Genomic DNA, 20,796 nt, shown 5'->3' on the forward strand with positions numbered 1-20,796 from the left:
TATACTGTTTATTAGCACACTGTACAGTACACGCACTATACTGTTTATTAGCACACTGTACAGTACACACACTATACTGTTTATTAGCACACTGTACAGTACACACACTATACTGTTTAATAGCTAGAATTGCCGCCTGGACGGCTTTAAACCGGCCTGGCAGGTTTGTTTTTTTATGGACTTGAACTGAAAATGCGCGTGCATGTTGGGAGGAAAGACTTGTGAAAGTGTCCAAAAAACGTTCTCAGTATTTTAATAGGAAAGTCCCAGTTACCGGTGAGATTCAGAAACATGCTTCTCAACGGCCACTTACCAATGGAAACAGGAATTGCAGGTGAAATATTAATTATCTCATTCAATTGCCTTACCTAAAGTCACATGGGAATACGTTACGTTACCGTGGTCCAAAAATAGCAGCAGCAAAGTTTTATTTATTTATTTATTTATTTTTGTCAGTAGTAGCCTTAATAGATTTATGATGCGTATGACCGCAACTTTTCCGCTCCATCTTCACGAACACTTTGAATGATGCCAATGATGCTGTAGAAATGTGTTTGTAAAGTATCACACACATCTACGGAGTTTTACTTTACAGCTCATCCTTAATAAACTGCATCATGGCCTTATGAATTCAGGTGGCTACAGCTACTGTACAGTACAGAACACGCTTGGAAATGGTTTTCCACATAACTGTCAAAACGTCTTTATTCATAAGTACTATGAATAGACAATTAACCTTTATTGAATGCGCTGTTTAAATATGTATAACTCCGATGCAATTTCTCCAAGATGTGTTAGCACATAACAATGGTCTATCCTCCACTTACTGGAGCGATGAAAAGACTCGTGTATTAATTACGATTATAAACAGAAATGTGAAGAGGCAGCTCGATCGCCCAAAGCAAAAGAACAAACTTGTCTAAGAGTATTCCACATATAAATACATGTATCTAGTTTAGTATGGTGTTTCTGTTATTTATTGCCAACAACTGGTTTACATTGATAGTTTTTTTTTAAATTTATCATTAACTAAACCACACAATGCACAACAAGAACATTGTTTAACCTGCTCTCAAAATGCACTGCTGTGTGTTAGCGGTCCCTTTTACACGCGCGCTCCGCTGGCTCATGAATAATTAAAATGAACTTGCGATGCAGTCTTTCTCTCTGGAGAGGCAACGTCACGCACGCCTATACTTTAGTAGCAGCTCACAAACAAAACAAGAAACAAAATAACAACTCGTGAATAAAAACAAGGAACTGTAACACTAAGGCAGGGTTGTAGCACCTCGGACAATCAGAGCTGAGCTTTCATTCTTCAGGGGCTTAAGAGAAAACCTTCAGAAACAAAAACAGATTTACACATGCAATTATTATTATTATTATTATTATTATTATTATTATTATTATTATTATTATTATTATTATTATTAAATAATAATTTGCTGACGCATTTATCGAAGGTGACTTGCATAGTGTTACAAACATAATATACAATGTAATATATAAACAACACTGCATGCAGTAGAACAACAATATTGCAACAAAGTGCAGCCACATATTTTTGTGAACATCAAGGCAGAGGAGGAGAAGATATGCATGAGTTACAGATATTATGTAAACAAATGGGTTTAAGGAGGCACCGGAAGGTGGTGAGACTCGGCGCAGTCCTGCTGCTCACGTGCAGCTCGTTCCATCACTGTGGGCACGAGAGGAGAGATCGCGAGCGCGGGCGGTGCAACGCCTAAGGGAGGTCATGACCAGTCGACCTGCTGGAGGAGGAGCGGAGGGAGCGAGAGGGGATATAGGGAGAGGCAAGGGATAGGAAGGAGCAGTGAAGTGAAGAGAGCGGGGGTAAGGACAAGTCTTCGATTTGATACGGGCATGTACAGGAAGCCAGTGTCTTGATTGAATTGGGGTATGTATTGTCACCTTTTTAAAGCAATGCAACGCTATATTTCAGAACCGTGTCAGTATCATAATCATACAGTATAACTAATTTGTTTTCTCGCGAGTTTTGTATAAGACATCACATACATAACAATAATAATAATAATAACAATAATAATAATAATAACAATAATAATAATCAGACTGGGCTGTACTCGTGGCTAATTTAAACCCCACTCCCCCGCCCTTTTTCTCTCATTTGCATGCCGTTCGAGAAAAGAAGTGGGCGTCCCCGGGAAAACGAGAAGCTTCACAGGTAAACCAAAAAGATAGAAGTCCACGTTTATTTCACAAGAAAGAAATTTCTGAAGAAAAAGCGAACACTTGCCTATCAGCAGTTGCGTTGTCGATGGCCGTTTTTATTTTGTGTGTGTGTGTGTGTGTTTTTTCAGAGGTGGCAACCCTGTTAATAGCACGCTGTTTTACACGGACACGGTGCATCTTGATGAATATTGAGCAAGATACAATCACTTCAGTTATACAATACAGCGGCACTATGCTGTTTACTAGCACACTGTGTTGCTGTGTGTGTTGCAGGTGTGTGCTGGTGTTGTGAAGCGAGCCCTCCTGCTTACTCTGGTCTCTCTCTCGCTCTGGAGTTGTGTCCTCGAGGCTGTGCTGGACGCACGAAACCTTTACACTGTTGTCCAGTTTCTGAGAACCACGTGAGTTGAGAGTTTGAGTGTGTGAAAGTGACGAATTGTTATTACACTTGTCTAGGATAATTGAGCTAGGGTGAACACATGGCTCCATAAAAGCAGGACAGAATTTTTACGTAAATTGAGTGTAACGCCCTTGCTAAATTAATCATTCATGAAGATGTATTGATCCATCATTTAGAATTCCTTTGAAACAAAGGATGTTGAGCATGTGTATAAAGCCTGTACTGACACCTGAATTAACGCTTCTCACACACAGGCGGTGAGCGTGTAACAGGGTATGAATTCATGATTTTGTCATTTTAGGATACCCTAACTCCTCCATACATTTCTAATGAATTTGTGTTTGTTTTCTTCACTAGTTCCATATGAATACACGTGTTCAGAAATGTTTTTGACTCTTAATTATGAATTCCTCATGCACAGGGAAACGGTTCAAGCAGATTTGAATTGTGTCAAGTAGTTTACACTAGTCTGTAACCCCTACTTTATTTCCAAAAAAAAAAAAAATAAAATAAAAAGTTAGATTTTTTATTTAATAAATTTAGTCGTTATCAATTATTTTTTATTTTCTCCCAATTTAATCATGCTCAATTACCCTTTTAGGCTCAGCTCACCGCTACCACCCCCACACTGACTCGGGCATTCCACACAGAGACTTTACTGGATGTGCCACTCGGGAGCCCTTAAAAAGTTAGATTTGAAAAAGAACTACCAAAAATGTATATTCTGCAGCCATAGTCCAAATGTGCGATTTTATTGATGAATATAATTCGTATTCATAGTGCTCAGCCTGTGATTCATGTTGAAGAGGCTGTTTTATTAAAGTCATGCCCTATTCACATATTGCTTTAAAACGGTATTATTTCTACTTGTCAGGGCCGGATTAACAAATTCTGGGCCCCTGGGCACGAACGCATCATGGGCCCCACCTCCTATCAACTCAACCTCAGCTAGTTATATGTACTATGCCAACCTGATCTCACAGTAAAACGTTATCATGGTGACGTTTTCACTGGGCTCTGAAACGCTACCTACATAACGTGTTTCAGCGTTTTTGCTGCATTAACCACAATGCTTTGCAGGTGAAATTGTGATGTTTTCCAAAACGTATATTCCAATTGTTGCATTTATACCGATTATGTATTTGATTTAGAACGACCAATTTGTTTGCTTTTAAACCAATTGAATTGTTGCTTGCTCTGCGGCGCTCGGCCAATAGGTAGGGACCGGACGTTGAAAAGAATTGTGGGATATGTGGGATCGCGTCAGAAGCTAGGACAGTATATAAAAAAAAGATAGGAAAATGATGTCACAAGTTGTTAGTAAACAATTGAGCATTTCTGGAGCCCGTCGAGCACTTTAACAGTGCACTCGCAATGCTTTTAACGTATTCACGCTCGCCCTGCAAAATGTTTCTTGACATAATTAAGCATTAATTCGCATAAATAACAGTCAGTCACTTTATATTAACAAGATTTTGTATTGTTATTAAAAAATACCGGTATATCCTGGCACTGCAATCGCCGCAATGTATTCAGTACTCAGTGGGCTCCACAAATGGCGCCTGTAATTGAGTACCGAGCTGAATCACGGGATTGACTGTCCTATCCTTCTTTAAATAGTCCTAGGTCAGATGTTAAGGTATATTTCAAGGTTTTAAAACGACATTTCCCACAATTCTTTTCAACGTCCGGTCCCTGCCTATTGGCTGAGCGCCGCAGAGGAAGCTGGTGCGGCACATTCAAATTTCAAACTGTACAGACAGACACGGAGCACTTCAATTAAATGTGTTTAAGCTACTGGCTGTTTCTGTTGAACCGAATACTGTTTTGTTTTTAGCCGTATTTTTATTTTCATCGGCAGACGCGGATGCAAGTACAGTGCTGACATGTCATTTCCCAAAATTATATTAAGCGTGGTTTCCCGTAAATATAGGAAGACAAAAGGCAGTGTATATTTTAGCACTAGTACAACAAGACCATGTACGGAATTAAAATGAAAGGACATAGAATAGTCTTTTTTTTAACAATTTAATTGGTTTAAAAGCAAACAAATTGGTCGTTCTAAATCAAATAAATACTCGGTATAAATGCAAAAATTGGAATATACGTTTTGAAAACGTCACAATTTCACCTGCAAAGCATTGTGGTTAATGCAGCAAAAACGCTGAAACACTTTATGTAGGTAACGTTTCAGAGCCCAGTGAAAACGTCACCATGATAACGTTTTACTGTGAGATCAGGTTGACTATGTCGGTTACAAAATTCAATTGATTGTTCGGTAGGCTACAGCAGCCAATGAAAAATGAAAAGCACACCATCTACAAATGTAATTAAACAATACATACCAGCAGCGAGCATAACAGCATGTAATAATAAATAAACGTGCCTCTTACCTTAGAAGATTGGCCTCTTTCTTGATTTGTTCCTTGAGAATTCAGTCACCATGTCGTCAAAGTCCAGCTCTCTGACAAGTTCGGACTCAATACAATAGCCATCAATGAAAGCGCACTGAGGCGTTTCTGACATATGCTTGTTCTGAGTTCGTTTTTTATTCTTGCCATGTAAAAGAGCTGCCTCTCTCGCTGCTTTCTCCTTTTTTTGCTTTCGCTTAACGTACCCGCTAGGAGTGCGTCGATCCATGATTTTTTCTCGTTTTGCTCTTAGTTGGCTAGTTTTTACATTAAACCCACCCCCCCTTAACATTGTACCAATCGTAAAGTGTATGTCTTCTGGTAGAAAATATTTAATTGGTCGATATGGTGTGCTTGAACAGTGAGTGTGTAAACATTGGACAGTTGACTTGCTCATTCTAGTTTATTTCAGTGGCATAAATGCACATGACATGTCGCCGGGGGGCCCCTGGTGGCTGGAGGCTCCTGGGCAACTGCCCCGGTTGCCCGTTCGGTAATCCAGCCATGCTACTTGTAGAATACCTGCCTCCTTTTATTCACAATTTGACAACTCGCTGTGTTACCAATGTGTAAAATCACGTGTATATAACTGGAATAAGACATTAAAAAGACAAAGTTTTATTACAGCCTTGTCATTGACATGAGATGTATTGCTCCTCATTTGAGACAAACAGTGTTGTTTCTTCTAATCATATATAAAGTAAGGGTGGAATAACAAGAGCTAGAATGGCACTTCAAATGTAATTTATACAATTTGTAGTGAACAAATACAATGCATCTTACCTTTAGTGAAGATTTGAAACAAACACATGTTGTTATTTGTAGCATTAACCATAACAAAGGAACAGATCACCTTGCTCTGCCCCCTTATGTACTGTCAATAACGCCCCCTTGGTTAACGATTGCCAGTGCTCCTCCAATCTGCGGCTGCCACATTGTTTCCCATCCAGGTCGATGATTTAGTGTATCATAGCTCCACCCCCTTTCAAGATGGCCAACTTCCATCTAACCTTGGGAATTAATTGTCTGGCCATCCAGTCTAGGGCACTCTGTTCCCTTTACACAGCACCCTCACAGGTCAGGAGGGAGATTTACCGCCAAGAATCAATCTGTCTCTGTCACAGGGGCATATTCTCAAAAGGTTTACGCACCGCGTAGGGGTATTTATGCGCATTCTGGAACTTCAGAGTCAGTCGTGCCAGGCTGGTGTAGGGTCGCTCTGAAGATGCGCCACTAGTTTCACTGATTACAGCTGGTATTGTAGCCACGGCTTGCTACAGCATCTTTAGCCTATTTGTAGAAGACATTGTTTGATACTTGTAGCTACAGCTTATAAAGTAGTCTGCTGTAAAACAAGTGGTTTTAAATGAAGGAAAAAATATTACGATCAGTATTTTATTAAGTAAAGAGCTCTCCTTCTCTGTCAACAAAACGTGGTGCTGGACGCATGCACTTAATACTGCACCAGTTGTTCCCATAATCAGCTGCGTCTGCCTGTGACCTCTGTGATGTATTTTTGACAGTGATTTCATGCTCAATTCAACCTGTATTTTTTTATTTGTATTCGTAACTTTTTTTATTTGTAAGTTTTCTGAACAAGGCCCGTTGTGTGTTTTGAGTTTGAATCAGCTGTATATAGCAAGGTGTGACTAGCAGGTCTCACCTTGATAAAAAGGGGTGATACACAGGTGAATACCATCTGAAAACTATTTCACGAGCCTGCAGTATGTGAGCTGAATTGTCTTTAGTTGTTCTAAAGACAATTGTCTTTGTCCTTATATTAGAACAGCAATAGTGATAATCTCTCTTTTTTTATCATTTAGTTATGCTGATCCACCTCTCTCTAGACAATTTACCATTGTTGTTGTCCTCCCACTTGACGTCTGCACCAACCCCAACGCCAACAGCCTTGGGCAATACATCACTGCCAGGCGCGCAGATATCCTTGCAGCATTCAACAGCAACCATGTTTACAGTGCAGGCAACATGGTTGCAACACAGCCTCACAGACGCAGTGGATATGAGGAACACACAGAGTATGTGCTGCTCCACTACAACTATCTCGGCAGGCTTCACCAACAATACCACCACCAATGTTTTGTATGGTACAGCTTATCTTCCCCTTGTCTGAGGACATGTCTCAATATCACTAGCACATTCAACATGATCAATCAGCTAAATAACGAGTTCAATCAATGGCCTGAGAACTACAGGGCTCTGGCTTTTAACAATATATTTCACCATGACAGGGAGACAGCTCCTAATCGTCTGAATCAAGCATTCCGGCAGATCCTAAATACCCGCTTGCACCGCTGTGCACTTGGGCGCTGCTTTTTTTGCTTTAATAATACAGTAGCTGAAATCAATAACCCCTGTCTCCATCAACGGCTTAGCCAAACTGCACAAAGTCTTGCTGTATAAAAGACAGCTTTCTGGAAGGAAGTCTCCTGGGGTTATACAGCAGGGCAGGTGGTAGGGTTGCCACCTGGCTGCGTAATTCTGGAATGCTTTGAGAGTTCAGGTTTGTAAATGTCTTGAACCACAACGTCATCGACAACTAGCAACATTAACAGGGCCATTTTCAAAGCTTTTGCTCTAGTGCAAAATCTCCTACCAACATTTTGAAAAGCAACTGTAAAATTTCAAAAGTGCAAAGGCAAGGGGCAAGGTAGTTGTGGAAAGCAGTAATAACATGATGGAAAAAGTGGAGCAATTTTACACTGCAGCACAATGCTTTGAAAGTCATGCGGTCTGTGTTACTCGTTTACACAGACCTGATTAAACCATTAGGATTCCTTTACTCTTTGCCGACACCAAGTGTTCAATTTATTAGTTAATAGAAGGTGAAAGATACATTTAACTGCAAAACTATCAAACAAATACAAGTGAAATTCAAATTAAAATGTCATTATTTTCATACAATATTTTGGCATCATATTGTATTATAATGCTGCCTCTTAGTTATAAAGAGTCGTTAGCAATGATATTGCTTTAGAAATGTCTTGTCCTGTCTCAAAGTGTTACTGAATTATGGAGCCAGGTTTAAACCCTAGCGACACTTCCTTCTCTGTGCTCTTTCGTTCTCTCCTTTTTCCTTAAGACCCTGTATCAGTAATAATAACAAGTCCTGGTGTCAGTCATAATATTGACCATAATTACAACAGCATTGTTAGCTGAAATTAGAATTGCAATTATAATGCTCTGCCCCCCCTTCCAAATGAAATGACAGCTACAGCTGTGCAGCAGTAATTACAGCTTTTCTTTAATTAGCCCCCAAAAAAGAACAAACAATGTAATCATCTTAATGGGATTACTCCAGATTAGAGGGACAATGTAGAAACTAATCTGATTTTCAAGACTTTGTTTGAATATGCATAATAATAATAATGTGAGTTATATACAGTACTGCATTACAATTGCTCAGCTGTGCCAAGGTGAAACTGCAATAACAGTTACAATTGCAACATGTTTGTAATTGACTTCAGTTATCTGCAGGGCATCTCAGGCACTTAAACACCCTCAAAGCACAGATAATATAATATAATACTGCATGAACGTTGACGTTTGCAGCTGTAATTAAATGCCAGTGAACTGTTTTCTGCAATTTTCAAGGTATTCTAATCAGCTTTAACCAAACCTCATTTCTCTGTGGATTTCACATATCCGCGGACTCTTGTCCACCAGCACACAGGGATACATGAGGTTCAGCTGTAATTAATGAACACAAAGTGTGATTGTAATTGTCCAGGTCGGCACTGTACAGTTCTGTTTTTCCTCCTGAATAAAAATGATCTTCAGCATCAAGTTCATCGTGTGTGTGTCTCACTGTGGGTATGTGTGTGTGTGTGTGTGTGTGTGTGTGTGTGTGTGCTCAGTGTGTGTGTGTTCAGTGTGTGGGTGTGTGTGGGGGGGGGGGCATGTATTACTATCAGTGGAGGGACAAAATTTGAGAAACTGTCCCCACAAAGACAATGACCCACTTTGTAAAACACCTTTTTAAGAACTAAATATACCTTAAAAAAATACTAACAGTGCCAAAATATTTAGTTTGTTGTCGACTTTCACCCTGTGTGGAGTTTTGTCTGACTGGAGTTAGAAATAGTAAATACAAATATAGTGAGAGTCAATGAGAAGTCCCCACAAATATAAGAATGAAACATGTGCGTGTGTGTGTGTGTGTGTCACTGTGTGTGTGTGACAGTGTGTGTCACTGTGTGTGTGTGACAGTGTGTGTCACTGTGTGTGTCACTGTGTGTGTCACTGTGTGTGTGTGCATCACTGTGTGTGTGTGACAGTGTGTGTGTCACTGTGTTTGTGTGACAGTGTGTGTCACTGTGTGTGTGTGACTGTGTGTCACTGTGTGTGTGTGTGCATCACTGTGTGTGTGTGACAGTGTGTGTGTCACTGTGTTTGTGTGCATCACTGTGTGTGTGTGTCACTGTGTATGTGTTTCAGTGTCTATGTGTTTCACTGTGTGTGTGTGTGTGAGTCTGTCTTTCTGTGTGTGTCAGTGTGCGTGTGAGTCTGTCTGTCTGTGTCTGTCAGTGTGTGTGTGTCAGTGTGTGTGTGTGTTCAGCCAGTGTGTGTCTGTGTTCAGCCTGTGTGTGTGTGTGTGTTCAGCCTGTCTGTCTGTGTGCTCAGCCTGTGTGTCTGTTCAGTGTGTGTGTGTGTTCAACCAGTGTGTCTGTCTGTGTGCTCAGCCTGTGTGTGTGTGTGTGTGTGTGTGTGTTCAGTGTGTGTGTGTGTGTGTGTTCAGTGTGTGTGTGTGTGTGTGTGTTCGTGTGTGTGTGTTCAGTGTGTGTTCAGTGTGTGTGTGTGTGTGTTCAGTGTGTGTGTGTGTTCAACCAGTGTGTTTGTCTGTGTTCAGCCTGTGTGTGTGTGTGTGTGTTCGTGTGTGTGTGTTCAGTGTGTGTGTGTGTGTGTGTTCAGTGTGTCTGTGTGTGTGTGTGTGTTCAGTGTGTGTGTGTGTGTGTGTGTTCAGTGTGTGTGTGTGTTCAACCAGTGTGTTTGTCTGTGTTCAGCCTGTGTGTGTGTGTGTGTGGGGGGGGGGGGTATGTATTACTATCAATGGGGGGACAAAATAGTAAAAAAAAAGATGACTCTGAAGCTCTTGCATTGCAGCCCTGAATCTCAGTCCAACTCTCCAAGAGGCCTGCTTTGAGGACTGGTAAGAGGCCTGCTTTTTCATATCTGCTGGGCTAACGTGTCACGGTTTATAATGGGGCCCCACGTCCAGCATTTCCCCATACTTGCAGTCTCCTGACTGGAGGATGTGTGACCATCTGGAACCTCCTCTCCCTCAAGAACCTGTTGAGGGGTCTCAGGTCTAGGATGGGGCGCAGGGGTTCTCGACTAGAACCCCTCCTCTCGAGAAGTGTGTTCTACGAGGCGAATGGCTGGTTTCTGAAGTAATGTTTCTGCCTCTTGTTTGAGAGCCGAGACCTGGAGACGGTCATTCATGGATGTGAGTGTGATCCCTTGAAAGGGAGGAGGTCCCGAGCGGAACTGCAGTGAAGAGCTGGTGTGTACGGTGGAGAGCACACACGAGTCTGAGGTGCAATTGCTGTATTGCAGCTGCTGTGCGAACTGGAGGCTCTGAGGCTGCAAGCCTTCAGGGTCCTTGCTGGGCTGCTGAGGCTGTCTTGGAGACTGCCTGGGATGCTCCCGTTGGAACTGTCTCCCTGAGCGTTGATGCACTGGGGCCTCACGTCCGGCGCTCCCCGTCCTTGCTGACGGCCTGTGTATCAACTCTCCCCTGAACTGTGCCAGGCTGTTGCGCAGGGTCTTGTCTCTAGAATTTGTGTAAATGGCACAGGACGTCTTGTCTGCCAAGGCAGTGGAGGTGAGCTGTATGCCCAGGCACTTGACACACACAGTGTGCTTGTCCTGTGGGGGACGTTTCCCCTTGCAGGACGGGTGAAAAGAACGAGGTGGTCGAGTGGTGAAGGTGATGGACTGCTAATCCATTGTGCTCTGCATGTGTGGGGTCAAATCCCTTCCTTGTCGCAATCTGCTTTTTTTTTTTTTTTCGTCGTTTGATCAAAGTGTATAGCCTAACAAGCACCACTCCAAAATTACACATGGCACAGTTTTACAACAGGAAGAAATTACACTTTTCCCACCTTCCACATCTGATTCTGCATTCATTTCACCTGCACGCTACTAGAGTCACTTGATTATTTCAAATACACAATGGTAAAAAAACGTAGGTCCCACTGAGAGTCTGTTTCAATATATTCTGGCTGGAGCTATCCTGTGTAACAGGTGCTGAAACCACATCCGTTCATCTTCCAGGGACAGGTTTCCTGTGAGCCATTGTTTAAACTGCAAGCACATGTGCAGAATCACGCTCTTAAGAACAGGTTAGAGGCTTCTATACCTGTCCTGTTCTGTGAAACACAGGGAGTGTTCCACGCTATGGAGCCTGCTGGAAAAGGAGTGCATGTATTAAAACAATCTGGAAGCAACTGGTTTAACTGCTGGGGGCACTAAACATGTATTAGGTCACATTGAGTCAAACAAAGTGGCTCAAAGCACTATATAAATCATTTAGAGTCTCTCAGACAATTAAATAATCACTGTAAATTGACTCTAATGGTATGAGAATATTTCTCCACAACCTTAAAATGAGAAAACACCAAACAGCACAGACTGCACTACACTCTGTGACCACAAGAGGGAGAGAGAGAGAGAGAGAGAGAGAGAGTAATAAAATGATGCTCTTTAATCCAGAGCAGTGGTTCTTAACCTGGGGTCCTCAGAGACAGTCCACGGGGTCCACAGGAAAAAAAACTGGAAACTTTTCACTCAGCATTAGCAATGTGCAAAAACAAAATGTTTGCTTCTTGAATGGATTTGATTTCACAAAGTTTATGATGGATCTGTTAACCTGCAGGTCTGATTTTAATATTTTACAATTAATAATTTTTTATAATGTGTAACAAAGCTACATAATCACAGCTGTGGCTAAGATGAATTGTTTGAGAGAAGGGAGAAGAGAGAGAAATATCTTTGTTTGTACAAACTGAGCACAAACAAAACTATCAGCTTTTTTTTTTCATCTTTTTGCTTGCCAGATAAATTTTTTTTTTTCCTGAAAGTAAAGAAACTGCATCAGCTGCAAATGAGTTTAAACTTAAGAGCACTGCTTGGCTAGAAGTGGCTGCTGTGCCAAGGAAGACAATTTGCATAGAAAAGACACTTTGCATTGGCAGCACATGCTTCAGTGCTCTGGGAGTGTTTATAGCCCTGTGAGTTTAACACTTCATGATTGAGAGCTGCCCTTCATGGCAACAGAATCCACAACAACAATGACTTTTATCAGCATCTTCATCTGGGCTCTTGTCATCTGCACTCAGGTAAGAAGTTTTGAGAAAAAACATTATTTTACAAAAAAATCTATTTGTTGGTCAAGTCTTAATATATAAGTGTTAAAAAGTAAAATGGGAAACTTTAATAGAAAAGGATTCAATTATTTTATTCACTGTCACATGGACAGCTGGAGTGGGGTGACATCAGGCCAGAAGCAGGAACAAAATAAACACCACAGGGTTAGGGAAATGGTGCGGGGCACCGTTTATTAATTAAACCAAAAAGAAACAAAACAAAAGCTTTAACAAAAACTACACACACTGAGGAAAATAAAGGTTTACACAAAATCACTCACGTACACACAAAATAACTCAATAGGTCAGGCTGATGGGCTAAAATCGCCTTCACTGTTCATACCGAGTATATTACTAAATTGCTCCTCTTTCTCTCACATCAGGTCTCTCCTCTAAACTCCCCTCCTCGAGCGCAGAGAGCTGCAGGTTTATATACAGGTGAATGAATTAACTCGGGAGATGGTCTCCGTCTGCACAAGGTTTTTTTTTTTTTAACTTAAACAATAAAACATAATGGTGGACGGCATCTCGCTCGTCCGCGCTGCAAATAATAATAAAATCACGAAACGGCTTTTCGCCATCCTAACCAAACATAACAACAATAATAATAATAAACATAAAATACGCACAAGGCGGGGTCACTCTGCCACATTCACTCATATACTATAATTGTCTGTGCTCTCAGCTGTAAAGTGCAGTGTACAGTAACAACGCACTAGCCTGGTACCAACAGAAACCTGGACAAGCTTCCAAACTCCTGATCTATGCCGCAAGCAACCTTCAGTCTGGGATCCCAACTCGTTTCAGCGGCAGTGGATCTGGGACTGACTTCACTCTGACCATCAGTGGAGTCCAGGCTGAGGATGCAGGAGATTACTACTGTCAGAGTGCACACTACCCCAGCAGTAGCTGGGTGTTCACACAGTGCTACACACCCGTACAAAAACCTCCCTCAGCAGGACTGCACAGCAACTGCACTGCTGCAGCTGGGACATACTGCAGGTGCTGAGGGTGAAGGCAATGAAACGGGACACGGCCTGTGGAGGAGCTCAACTGCACACAAACACACTGAGCTCAATAACAAGGGCTCAAAATAAAAGACAAGATCAATCTGGTAAATATCATTGCTGGTGAATGTCATTGGATTTATATTTACTAATGTAGTTTCAGATGAAAATGAAAATATAATTATTGATTACTCTGCAGTAAGGAAAAGATAAAGGTACTGAAACTACAATACAAAGTGAAAATAAAGAAAATCACACACTGTATTTCCCTTAAAGGAAATAAATAAATACATAATGTAGAGAATTTGACTGTCTCTGATTCTGCGTTCATCCCACTACAGGTAAGCGTTTCCAGATTCAATCTCGTATTACATGCACCAGCACTAATGTGCTTTACTTGTTGTCATGCCCGTGTGGGAAAGGATAAGTGGGGAAAACTTCAACAATTAAAAATTCATCTACGTGAGCACAAGAGTGCAATTAGACAAAAAGATGAAACTTCACCTGCAGCAAAACATTTCATGGAGAGAAGCCATAACGTCCCTGCTTTCAGATGGACTGGCATTGAAAAAGTGATTCTCAATCGTAGAGGTGGAGACCTACATACAAAATGACTTCAATGGGAGTCTTTCTGGACACAACCCCTGAATACACTGTCACCAACTGGGATGAGTGAGGAACTGGATTTGGCAGCTTTTTATCATTTAGAATTTGGCCTCCTTTATAATTTGGTTGTTTTTTTCATTAATGTATGTAATATTTTGTCCAGTTATTTATAATCTGTTTCATTAATAGTGATGCATTTAGAATGAGTTATTGATAACCAATGAAAGGTGATTCATGCTTTGTTTAATACAGTATTGATGGCAGTGTTGTTGTATAGGTTACTGGTATAGTTTTATTATAAGTTGATAATTAAATGGTTCTGAGTTAGTGTTTCAATGAGGGCAGCAGTGTGGAATAGTGGTTAGGGCTCTTTACCGGAGGCTTGTGGGTTCAATCCCAGGTGGGGGACACTGCTGCTGTACCCTTGGTAAATTGTATGTAAAAATAATGTAATATCTTGTAACAATTGTAAGTCACCCTGGATAAGGGTGTCTGCTAAGAAATAAATAATAAAGATCTTAATTATTGATTAGAATTGATTTAATGTAATACCCATACTCAATGAGATTGGCAATCTGTCTATAGATTCAATGCACGTGTGTTATTTGAATTTATTGATTAATGGAATTGAAAAATGCTGTAACAAAAGCTGTATTAAATTGGTTAATAGAATAATGAATTGTTAGATTGATCCTTTATTGAAGCTTTTTTCTTGCTTTGTTTGAACAAACGCTGATGGTGGCCATGTGGCCGAAACATGTTGTTTGTTTGTGATGAGTGGTGATCTGTTTTAGTCTTTGAAATTTGTAATAACTGATTAAATACATGAAAAAAATAAAAGATATATATATATATATATATATATATATATATATATATATATATATATATATATATATATATACAGACGTGCTCAAATTTGTTGGTACCCCTCCACAAAAAATGAAGAATGCACAATTTTCTCTGAAATAACTTGAAACTGACAAAAGTAATTGGCATCCGCCATTGTTTATTCCATATTTAATAGAAATCAGACTTTGCTTTTGATTTTTTATTCAACATATTATTGTAAATAATAAAACAAATGAAAATGGCATGGACAAAAATGATGGGACCGCTAACCTAATATTTTGTTGCACAACCTTTAGAGGCAATCACTGCAATCAAACGTTTTCTGTAGCTCTCAATGAGACTTCTGCACCTGTTAACAGGTAGTTTGGCCCACTCTTCCTGAGCAAACTGCTCCAGCTGTCTCAGGTTTGATGGGTGCCTTCTCCAGACTGCAAGTTTCAGCTCTTTCCATAGATGTTCGATAGGATTCAGATCAGGACTCATAGAAGGCCACTTCAGAATAGTCCAATGTTTTGTTCTTATCCATTCTTGGGTGCTTTTAGCTGTGTGTTTTGGGTCATTATCCTGTTGGAGGACCCATGACCTGCGACTGAGACAGAGCTTTCTGACACTGGGCAGTACGTTTCGCTCCAGAATGCCTTGATAGTCTTGAGATTTCATTGTGCCCTGCACAGATTCAAGGCACCCTGTGCCAGGCGCAGCAAAGCAGCCCCAAAACATAAGCGAGCCTCCTCCATGTTTCACTGTAGGTATGGTGTTCTTTTCTTTGAAAGCTTCATTTTTTCGTCTGTGATCATAGAGCTGATGTGACTTGCCAAAAAGCTCCAGTTTTGACTCATCTGTCCAAAGGACATTCTCCCAGAAGGATTGTGGCTTGTCAATATGCATTTTAGCAAATTCCAGTCTGGCTTTTTTATGTTTTTCTTTCAAAAGTGGAGTCCTCCTGGGTCTTCTTCCATGGAGCCCACTTTCGCTCAAAAAGCGACGGATGGTGCGATCAGAAACTGACGCACCTTCACCTTGGAGTTCAGCTTGTATCTCTTTGGCAGTTATCCTTGGTTCTTTTTCTACCATTCGCACTATCCTTCTGTTCACTCTGGGGTCGATTTTCCTCTTGCGGCCGTGCCCAGGGAGGTTGGCTACAGTTCCATGGACCTTAAACTTCTTAATAATATTTGCAACTGTTGTCACAGGAACATCAAGCTGCTTGGAGATGGTCTTGTAGCCTTTACCTTTACCATGCTCGTCTATTATTTTCTTTCTGATCTCCTCAGACAACTCTCTCCTTTGCTTTCTCTGGTCCATGTTCAGTGTGGTGCACACAATGGTACCAAACAGCACAGTGACTACTTTTCTCCATTTAAATAGGCTGAATGACTGATTACAAGATTGGAGACAATATTTCAAACTAATTAAAGAAACTAATTAGTTTGAAATATCACTATAATCCAATTATTTATTATCTTTTCTAAGGGGTATATGTGGCAATGTGGCCACGCCCTTGTGCATAGTGTGTGTTATATGTTGTATGTTACATGTTGCTTGTAAATGTTGCTCTATAGAGATGGTACACGGGATATAAACAGGTCTGTGTTTCACGTGTATTTAAAAATGTAGATTTGTATTTAGGCATGAGGATGGCACAGATCACTTCACGTGCTGGTTAAAATGTAATGTGTGGTCACGGGAGTACACTTAATTAATTCACGTGCAGTTGTACCAAGATTCCAATTGAATGATTGACTAGCAATCGACTCTCGGTACAACTGCATAAAAGCAGCATGTTTTCACTCACTCGGGGTTGGGTGTTTGTGTGTGGAGAACGGGAGAGAGAGAGAGGAAATAGAGTTTAGATAACAACTGCTACAGCGTGCTGGAAGTGCCAGCACGGTACTGGTTAACGTTCGTCCACTTGTTTTGCGTGTTAGTTCGTTTTGTTTACCTGTTTATTTTGGCTCCAGTGCTGTGTCCTGTTTTCTGTTTGTTCAACCTTTTTATTTATTGGTTATTAAACACTGAGTGCAGCCATTGCACTCAGTTTCACTCATCACCACCGTCTGTCTGTGTGTTTTCTTCCGGGTCTGACGTGTCACCACTCAGCCAGCCTTGTGACAGGTACCAACAAATGTGTCCAGGCCATTTTAGAATATCTTTGTAGAATAAGCAATAATTCATCTCTTGTCACAGCTTCTTTGCTTTATTCTATGACATACCAAAGGCATGCAAGTATACATGATAAAATAGCTTTTAATTTCATCACTTTTCAGGAGGAATGAAGCATTATTTCAATGAGCTGTAAGGGTACCAACAAATTTGAGCACGTCTGTATATATATAATTGCTAATTGCTTATGCCTCAAAAGTATAGAAAATGGCTATTATTCCCCACAAACTTTGCTTTTGTGACCAGGACAGTGATGTTTTGAAATTTACCTATTTTCCATACTGTGCAGACTGTGCCTTTAACGCCCCCTGCTGGCCCTACTGTTAGAGTGAGTTAGAGTGGCACTGCCTGCAAATTAATTTTTTAAAAAGCCTCTCTCTCTCTCTCTCTCTCTCTCTCTCTCTCTCTCTCTCTCTCTCTCTCTCTCTTTCTCTCTCTCTCTCTCTCTTAAAGGATTTTATTGGCCTTTCTATTGATAAATAAAAACAAGTTGTCTTTTTTCTTTTGGATGCTTATTGCATCCCCCTTGGATTGCGTCTCTCCCCTCCTAGGGAGCGACGCCCCTGGACTCGCCCCCACAACACCTCACACCAGCTGCCATGCACACTTCACCCTGAGTGCCGTGATCACAAGTTCTTGAAGACCCCGATCAACATGAACCAAAGACAGCTAAACAACAAGCCTGCCCCCCCACACCAAAACCAAGCTGCATCAACAACAGAAAAAGACCACTAAACAACAAGCCTGGCCTCCCCCACCCAAACCAAGCTGCATCTACAACAGTCAAAGCTGCACAGCAGAAAACACCAGCGGAGGCCCGGAGTAAACCGCTGATGCTACAACATCCATATACATTGCAGCTCCTGAATGTGTCTGAGGCTTTTGCACAGCAGTGTGTATATATAAAATTCCTCCACACCCCCAAGATTTTGCAGCCAACATCTGAGGCGCAATGGATAGCGCATTGGACTTCTACTCAGACACTGAGAGGGGATTCAGAAGTTTTGGGTTCGAGTCCCACCAGTCAGTTTTAAACTGTAGTATTTTAAATCATTATTTATTTAAACCCAAACCAGCATATAAAGTGTTTTTGTAAGACAAATATAACATGAAAGCAGCAGGTTCCACTGAGATTTGAACTCAGATCACTGGATTCAGAGTCCAGTCCTAACGTCTGGTTTCCTGTGAGCCATTGTTTAAACTGCAAGCACATGTGCAGAATCCCGCTCTTAAGAACAGGTTAGAAGCTTCTATACCTGTCCTGCTCTGTGAAAAACAGGGAGTGTTCCACGCTATGGAGCCTGCAGGAAAAGGAGTGCATTTATTAAAACAATCTGGAAGCAACTGGTTTAACTTGCTGGGGTGAATTAACTTAGGAGCCCGTCATAATTGAGACATCTGTTAGGTCATTGAGTCAGACAAAGAGGCACAAAGAACTATATAAATCACTAGTGTCACCCAGCCAATTAAAATGCTGGATTCAACATACATCTTTTAGGGGAATGTTTCATGAACTTTACTCTGAAAATATTTACAGTAAGTTGACTCTGATGGCATGAGATTATCTCTCCACAACCTTAAAATGAGAAAACACCAAACAGCACAAACTGCACTACACTCTGTGACCACAAGAGGGAGAGAGAGAGTAATAAAATGATGCTCTTTAATCCAGAGCAGTGGTTCTTAACCTGGGGTCCTCAGAGACAGTCCAGGGGGTCCACAGGAAAAAAACTGGAAACTTTCCACTCAACATAAGCAATGTGCAAAAACAAAATGTTTGCTTCTTGAATGGATTTGATTTCACAAAGTTTATGATGGATCTGTTAACCTGCAGGTCTGATTTTAATAATTATTTATACTGTGTAACAAAGCTACATAATCCCAGCTGTTTGGGAGAAGGGAGAAGAGAGAGAAATAGCTGTGTTTGTACAAACTCAACACAAAGAAAACTATAAGCTATTTGTTTTTCTTTGTGATTTTCTGAAAGGCAAATGTTGCATGAGGCAGGAACACAAAGGAATAAGTACCCCTGTCAGCTGCCATATATTAGTTTTAAAGAAAAGAATGTTTCAACACTGTCTTTGTAGTTTATATTTATCTATTAACCCCACTACTATACCGTAATTTGGTAACAAAAGAAATAGACATACCTGTGTTTTATCTTCTTTACGTGCTGCGAGCCAACAGCTGAGTCGGCTACGGGATCGTAAAGTAAATGTGCACGTTTTTTATAGAATCCTTTTTGTTCACTTTTATATTTGAGTTGTAGTATACACTATAAAAGGCAAGTGTATCCGGAGATCAGCAACGCAGCTCAGTTTTGCTTGGGATAGCTGAAGCAGGGATGTTTGGTAGACGCGGAGTTGGACGTTTTACCTTGATCGGAGATATTTTGTTGCGAAGCTGACGGTGTTTACTGGGGTTGGTTTCGCTTTCAGCCGCTATTGTTCTTTCTCTTCAATTGGTTTCAGGTACAGTGGCAAGGAGTTTTGCTTGTTTTGTTAGTAGGCTGTGCTATAAACGCATTGTGGTATTATCGGAGCCTGCCTGAAACTTGTGAAACAGTGACTGGTGGGGAAGAAAGAGAAAAGGAAATACTGTACTGTAGTGCTATAGCTGCTGTTTGTTTTACTTTGTTATTGCTGCTGGATTGTGGTTGGAGTCCTCTGGCGTTCTGTGGGTGTGGAATATGTTACTTTAAAGTGAACCACTAAATGTTTTAGCTTGGTACTGTACTATAGCAATACAGCTGTTTGTTTTAATTTAATATTGCTGCTGGATTGTGGTTGGAGTTCTCTGGTGTTTCTGTAGGTGTGTCATAGGTTATTCTAGAGCAAATAACCCAGTATTTTATTCTGTTTTAATTATTGTATATTAGTTACCGTGAAGAAGGCAAGGTTTTTATGTTTTGGGGTTTTGCTGCTGTCTTTCTTTTTGTTTTTATATTTATTTAGAATCCCTGCCCTACCTGCTTGGTGATTGGGTTGCTGCTATTGGCCATCGTGTGCTTCTCCTCCGCCCTTCCTTCCCTCCCCTTGAAGAGGCTGTTGGTGCTGGCAACATTGCGGGGGAATTTTTTTTTTCTTTTTCCTTTTTGTTTTTTTTGATACTTTACACCCTAGCTAATCAGTGGGTGCCTATTGTGTTGATACTTTCACACCCTAGCCATCCAGTGGGTGTTTGCTTTTTCTTGTTTAATTGAACTTTTTATGCAACATTTTTTTTAAAAATATTTAATAAATATTGTTTTAACTGAGTTAAGCCTTGTCTATCTCTCTGTGGTGTTGCTACTGGTCCATATCCCAACCATCACTAACGAACTTGTGTTTTTATTGTGGGTTATTGATTTTGTCAATTATAGGTTTAAACTTATTTTTAGTTAGTCCTGGCGCTTACCACCAGGTGACGTAGTCGGCGACTATATATTTGGGGATCCTGAGTGTCCTAAGGAAGTAGTGTGACACAAAGAAACTGCATCATCTCAAAATGCGTTTAAACTTAAGAGCACTGCTTGGCTAGAAGTGGCTGCTGTGCCAAGGAAGATAATTTGCATAGAAAAGACACTTTGCATTGGCAGCACATGCTTCAGTGCTCTGGGAGTGTTTATAGCCCTGTGAGTTTAACACTTCATGATTGAGAGCTGCCCTTCATGGCAACAGAATCCACAACAACAATGACTTTTATCAGCATCTTCATCTGGGCACTTGTCATCTGCACTCAGGGTAGGAATCATTTAGAAAAACACTTTAAAAAAATCT

At 40.8% G+C, this 20,796-nt stretch overlaps 1 long non-coding RNA gene across 1 annotated transcript; it reads left to right on the forward strand.

Annotated features, from left to right (window-relative positions):
* The first annotated feature begins 1,794 nt into the window (after positions 1 to 1,794).
* Positions 1,795 to 2,583, forward strand: LOC131707363 (uncharacterized). The gene is made up of 3 exons (XR_009311153.1): positions 1,795 to 1,918; positions 2,171 to 2,206; positions 2,488 to 2,583. It is a non-coding gene; the product is annotated as an uncharacterized LOC131707363 (long non-coding RNA).
* Positions 2,584 to 20,796: the final 18,213 nt, after the last annotated feature.

Source organism: Acipenser ruthenus, chromosome 39 (assembly GCF_902713425.1).
Source record: "Acipenser ruthenus chromosome 39, fAciRut3.2 maternal haplotype, whole genome shotgun sequence".
NCBI lineage: Eukaryota > Metazoa > Chordata > Actinopteri > Acipenseriformes > Acipenseridae > Acipenser > Acipenser ruthenus.